Source organism: Pristiophorus japonicus, chromosome 5 (genome assembly GCF_044704955.1).
Source record: "Pristiophorus japonicus isolate sPriJap1 chromosome 5, sPriJap1.hap1, whole genome shotgun sequence".
NCBI classification, from domain to species: Eukaryota; Metazoa; Chordata; class Chondrichthyes; family Pristiophoridae; genus Pristiophorus; species Pristiophorus japonicus.
Window position 1 is genome coordinate 57,881,063 of NC_091981.1, and position 6,998 is coordinate 57,888,060.

Genomic DNA, 6,998 nt, shown 5'->3' on the forward strand with positions numbered 1-6,998 from the left:
CGGATGCCCCCAAAAGTTTGTCAACATCCTTCGCCTGTTTCACGATGACATGCAAGCTGCGATCCTTACCAACGGATCCATTACAGACCCAATCCACGTCCGGACCGGGGTCAAACAGGGCTGCGTTATCGCTCCAACCCTCTTCTCAATCTTCCTTGCCGCCATGCTCCACCTCACAATCAACAAGCTCCCTACTGGAGTGCAACTAAACTGCAGAACCAGTGGGAAGCTGTTTAACCTATGCCGCCTCCAGGCTAAGTCCAAGACCACCCCAACCTCTGTCGTTGAGCTGCAGTATGTGGATGATGCCTCAGTGCACATTCAGAGGCTGAACTCCAGGATAGAGTCAATGTATTCACTGAGGCATATGAAAGCATGGGCCTTACGCGTAACATCCGTAAGACAAAGGTCCTCCACCAGCCTGTCACCGCCGCACAGCACTGCCCTCCAGTTATCAAGATCCACAGCGTGGCCCTGGACAACGTGGACCATTTCCCAGATCTCAGGAGCCTCTTTTCAACAAAGGCAGACATTGATGCGGAGATTCAGCACCGCCTCCAGTGTGCCAGCGCAGCCTTCGGCCGCCTGAGGAAAAGAGTGTTTGAAGAACAGGCCCTCAAATCTACCACCAAACTCATGGTCTACTGGGCTGTATTAATACCCGCCCTCCTGTATGGATCTGAGACCTGGCCGATGTATAGAAGGCACCTCAAGTCGCTAGAGATATATCACCAACGATGTCTCTGCAAGATCCCGTAAATCCCCTGGGAGGAAAGGCGCACCAACATCAGTGTTCCCGACCAGGCTAACCTCCACAGTATTGAAGCACTGACCACGCTCGATCAGCTTCGCTGGGCAGGCCACATAGTACGCATGCCAGATACGAGACTCCCTAAGTAAATGCTTTATGCGGAACTCCTTCATGGTAAACGAGCCAAAGGAGGACAGCGGAAATGTTATAAGGACACCCTCAAAGCCTCCCTGGTAAAGTGCGACATCACCACTTGACACCTGGGAGAGTCTGACCGAAGATCGCCCGAGGTGGAGAAAGTGCATCTGGGAGGGCGTTGAGCTCTTTGAATCTCAACGCAAAGAGCATGAAGAGGCCAAGCGCAAGCAGCGGAAGGAGCGCGCAGCAAACCAGCCCTACTGACCCCCTCCCCCAACAAATGTCTGTCCCACTTGTAACAGGGTCTGTAGCTCTCATATCGGACTGTTCAGCCATCAAAGAACTCACTTTGGGAGTGGAAGCAAGTCTTCCTCGATTCCAAGGGACTGCCTATGATGACATGCAACTGAAGCAAGAAGAGCCACCTCAATTCCATTTCCTTTTTCCAAGGGCAAAGGCTGCTAGTGGTAAACACAAATGACCACTATTGGTGAGGCTTGCCATCAAATGTTGTTCTTCCATGGGTCCACAGTACTCTTGGGCCACTTGTATAGGCCAACAATCCAATTTTCTTGATAATCATCAGGGAACATCTCTAGCTAGAATTACGTAGTCTCAAATACAACCATGAGCAACTGCAGCATTGTGCATGAACGGTTATTCCAGCTGCCGCTGGTTTCTGCACCTGTCCCATAGTATAAAACAGACCAAATTTGGAAACAGGAAACTGCATCATATCAGGAGGTGGAAATGGGGTATTATGTTGTCATTCGTACAACTAACTGGCAAACAGATATTTTTAGTAAAACAAAATAGCTCACTGCAGCATATCACATCTGGAACTTTTTCCTTAAGGGCATACCGAAGGAGAACAATACTACTGAAGCTCACATCAGCAAGCAATGCAGTGTAATTTCAAAATTCTCTACTTTGTGCTGCAGCTGGGAAACAAACTAGTGACACTAAAAGGTAATTACAATATGCTTTATTAGGATATAATGGCGACTCTAGCTTATTGGAGTTTGTGTAATTTGACTGGATTTGTAAGTCTGAAAATGACAGCCGGCGTTAGCCCTAAAATCTGCACTATTGGAGGATTAGTAGGTAGTTATGTTGAGGGCAAGGTGGACACATTTCCTGGCAGTTTCTCGCATGTTGCCAAATTGTTGTTATGAGGAAATGGCTTCTGTGCAGTACAATGATGAGGATACGTGTTAGGGTAAGTCATCTTGTTGCATTTGACATGGTCAATGAATCCAAACACCCCCGTGATTTTTCCTCTATGGTATATTTCCATGGTACTATAGGTATTTCAGCCTGGTTCAATTCCTGCCTAACTCAATGTAGCCAGCATATCCCCTGAAATGGTTTCTCTTCCCACCTCAAGACTCAGTTCTTGGCCCCTGCTGCCAATTGGCAATATTATCCAGAAATAAAGGGTCAACTTCCATATCTATGCTGACACCATCCAATTCTATCTACCCAGCACCACTACCTTCAACTCTACAACCACCACCATGTTGAACAACTATTCCTATCTTGACGCCAAGTTGTGGATGAGCCATAACTTTCCCCAACTCAACATCAGAAAAACCTGTTTGACCTCTAACAAATCTGCACCCGAGTGTCTCATTGCATCCCCTCTCCCCTGCTTGCTCTCAGGCTGAACCTGAGGTTGCACAACCTCAGTGAATCTGTTTAAGCTGAGTTTCATACTTTATTTACTATCAACCAGACTGCCTATTTCCAGCTCCATAATATCGCCTACATCCTCACTTACCATACCACCCCAACCGCACCATTTTCCAATGCATGGAATGTGGGATATGTTGCTAGGCTTCATTTTCAATTAATATTATTGCAGAGGCATCAGTTTGCTTACTCAGCTGTTTACTAAAACGTGAGATGTTGCACATTTAAATGTATACTTTTTTGAACATTGCAATTGTAAGAGGAGGACCAGTAGAAAAGATCTGCCCTTGATGTCAGGTGGCATGCAAGGTCCTGCTGGTACAAACACAATGGTTCTATTGTACCAGGCACAACTACTTGGGAATGGTGAAAGAATTGTGCCTAAGGAGGCCAAATCGCAGCAGGGAGGTTGTGACAAAGCTGTGCCGTCTCCTTTAGGAAGACTTTTGGACAAGGTCCAACATGCCTACAGCACAGGAGGTGATCACCAGATTCATCTTGGTCTTCAATTTTTATGTATGTCCTTCCAGGCTAGCTGGGGATTACAGAGTCAGCTAGTTTGCTATCCACCAGTACATTATTCAACAGAGCCAACAACTTCATCACTTGCATTACTAATCAACAGCAGTAACATGACATAATTACAGATTTACAGGCTTTTCCAGAAATCCCAAAGATTGCATCCATATTATCTCTCTACATAGCATTGTGTCCTTCATACACAGCAGTTTACACTTGTGTAGCATTCATCAAGTAGAGAATTACATCTTACAATGCTTGATTAATCGGTGGAGACTGAATAAGAGCGATTAAAGGAGAAAGGGAACAAAGGCACAATCAAAAAGAATGGTTTTAAGTGTTATGTATGTAAACATTGTAACTGTAAGACTTGCCACCAGAGGGCACAACTGTTGGAGGCCCAAGGGTCACCTCGTGGAAGGGAGTATAAAAGGATGTCTGCAATACTACTTAGGCACTCTGGAGTTGCATTAAAAAGACTAAGGTCACATCAGTTTTAGCTCACAGTATTCAGTCTTCTGGAGTTCTTCCATATTTAACAATTGGCAACGAGTAACAGATTACGAACTTTCACGCGGTCATGGCTGTCATTGGTATTTTAGAGAGATTTGTAGAGGGTGATGATTGGAAAGCCTTTGTTGAGCGTCTCGATCAGTACTTCGTGGTCAACGAGCTGGATGGGGACGATAAAGCAATCAAGCGCAGGGCAATTCTCCTCACTGTGTGTGGGTCCACAATATACGGCCTCATCAAGAATCTGCTAGCACTGGAGAAACCAGCGGAGCAGACATATACAGAGTTGTGTACGCTGGTTTGGAACCACCTCAAACTGAAGGAGAGCCTCTTAATGGCCAGGTATCACTTCTACACGCACCACTGCTCCGAGGGCCAGAACGTGGCGAGTTATGTCGCTGACCTGAGACGCCTTGCGGGAACTTGCGAATTTGCTGGATTTTTAGGGGAAATGCTATGGGACTGTTTTGTGATTAGCATCAGCCACGAAGTCATTTTCACAAGCTGGTGTCCGCCGAATCCCTAGACCTGAGCAAGGCCTTCACGATAGCCCAGGCATTCATATCCACAAGTGATAATACCAGACAGATATCTTCGAAGCTCACCGGCAAGTACTGTGCATAAAGTAATGTCGCTAGCAGGCAGAACTGCATATGGCAGGAGCTGTGAGCTAAAACTGATGTGACCTTAGTCTTTTTAATGCAACTCCAGCGTGCCTAAGCAGTATTGCAGACATCCTTTTATACTCCCTTCCACGAGGTGACCCTTGGGCCTCCAACAGTTGTGCCCTCTGGTGGCAAGTCTTACACAGTTACAATGTTTACATACATATGTAATGTCTGTAGCTGCAAGACCTAAGATGACTCAGAGTCCGCCATCGGGTGTGAATGCAAATCCATTAGCACCATGTTGGTGCTGCGGGGGTAATCATCGAGCCCATCAATGTCGATTCAAGCACTACATGTGCGAAGGCTGCGAAACAATAGGGCACCTCCAGCGAATGTGCAAGAGTGCTGCGACTCACCACGTGGCAGAGTCAGCAGAGGATCATTAATCCAGCGCGGATCACGCAGAACAAACAAGAGAGGCAATTCAACCTGAGGAAGAAGTGTATGGGGTACACACCTTCACCAAGAGCCCTCCTATCATGCTGAAAGTCAAATTGAACGGTATTCCGGTATCAATGGAGTTGGACATTGGGGGCGAGTCAGTCAATTATGAGCCAGAAGGTTTTTGAGAAACTGTGGGGCAACAAGGCACAAAGGCCCAAACTGAGCCCGATTCAGACAAAGCTGCACACCTACACCCAAGAGCTCATACCAGTCATTGGCAGTGTGGAAGTTAAGGTATCGTACGATGGAGCTTGTGCATGATTTATCACTGTGGATTGTACCAGGCGATGGCCCGACGCTATTCGGCAGAAGCTGGCTGGGAAAGGTTCAATGGAACTGGGACGACATCAAAGCACTATCTTCAGTGAATGATGCCCAAGTGCTGAGCAAGTTTCTGTCGCTATTTGAACCAGGCATCGGCAACTTCACAGGCGCCAAGGTGCAGATCCATCTAGTCCCTGATGCAAGGCCCAAACGGTTCCATATATGATGAGGGAGAAAGTCGAGATCGAACTGGACAGACTTCAACGAGAGGGAATCATATTGCCAGTCGAGTTCAACGAGTGCGCCAGTCTGATTGTTCCCGGTGTTGAAAAGCGATGGCACAGTCAGAATCTGCGGAGACTACAAGGTAACGATCAACTGAGTCTTGTTACAAGAGCAGTACCCACTACCCAAGGCGGATGACCTGTTTGCAACGTTAGCGGGGGGGAAGTCGTTCACCAAGTTGGACCTAACCTCCACCTACATGACACAGGAGCTGGCTGTATCTTCGAAAAGATTGATGTGCATCAACACGCACAAAGGTCTGTTTATATACCACAGGTGCCCTTTTGGATTCGTTCGGCTGCTGCCATCTTCCAGAGGAACATGGAGAGTCTGCTGAAATCGGGTGGTGGGCAATGGCGGCTGACTGCGCGTATTGGCGTCATTTTCGTTTCCAGGTCCATGGCGAATAGTGCCATTGGGAACCTGCAGCGTGGGATAGACCTAGGGCAGAGTATCAGGATCAGTGCCTTCACCCTCCTGAGGTGACTGGCCTATACCTTGTGGGGATACCTGGGGCAGGGCATCAGGATCAGCGCCTTTACCCTCCCGAATTCGCTCACTTGCTAATTTTGGGGACACTCTATTCCCGACATCTCACAACAACATTTTGTTCTTTACATGAGGACTGGACCGACATCTCACAACAACATTTTGTTTACAATCTTAATCGGTTCGTTACATTGATTGCCATGCGTACAATGTCTCTTTAAGTTCAGTTGGTTGCAGGTCTCCTTTAAGAGAACCCTGCTGGCTTTACCCCAATCAAATCCTGTTAGACACCAAGTGTTGGTCCCTCAGCGTTGCACCTCGTGATATGGCTGCGGCCATCTTTTTTTCAGCCACGTTGCACCTCGCTGCAGCAGGGATGCCATCTTGCCTCTGTCCTCGAAGTCGACTGCCTTGATTCTTCTCTCCCACAATTCTGCCACAATGCTGGAAGAGTGCCTGTGAATTTGATCTTCCTCCCCAGGAGTCCTGCCACTGGAGCTGGGAAGGTACTTTTAGGTCGTTCCAGTTGGATCATTGCCACGCAGTCGTGATGGACGGTCTGGGCCTCAGGTGTTGCACTGGTCTGTTCTCTGGTACCTGGCCCAAGCGAAGGTGAGGTTTTGCTCTGCCTCTGAGCACGGGGGACATCAATTGCTGGGGTGAAGAGGTCTTCCCATTTCCACTGGATCTTCTCCATCCACCTTCCAAGTAGCGTTGGACCATCTCCTGCAACAATCCACAGAGGTAACTTGTGCACCACGCCATTATGGATTACATTTACATCCGCACGACCAAGGACTGGGATTAGCTCCTTGGTGTAGGTGTGCAGCTTTTCCTGTACTGGAACCAACTCGGGCCGTTTTTCGTTCCATAGCCTCTCAACAGCATCTTGGCTCATCACTGACTGGCTCGCTCCCGTGTCCACTTCCATGAAGACTGGAACGCTGTTTATCTCGACTTCCACCTTCACTGGAGGACAATCAGTGGTGCAGGTATACACTCCATACACTTCTTCTTGGGGCTGAGCTGCCTCTCTGGCCCAATCATCATACTCCCCGCTGGATTCAAAGTCATCTACTGACTCCTCTGCTCGACAGTGAGTCGTATTTCTTTTACACATACGCTGGAGATGGCCCTTCATGTTACAGGCTTTGCATATGTACTCAGCCAACCGACACCGGTGAGCCCTATGGTTTCCTCCACAACACCAGCATGGTGCTACTCGATTAGCACCC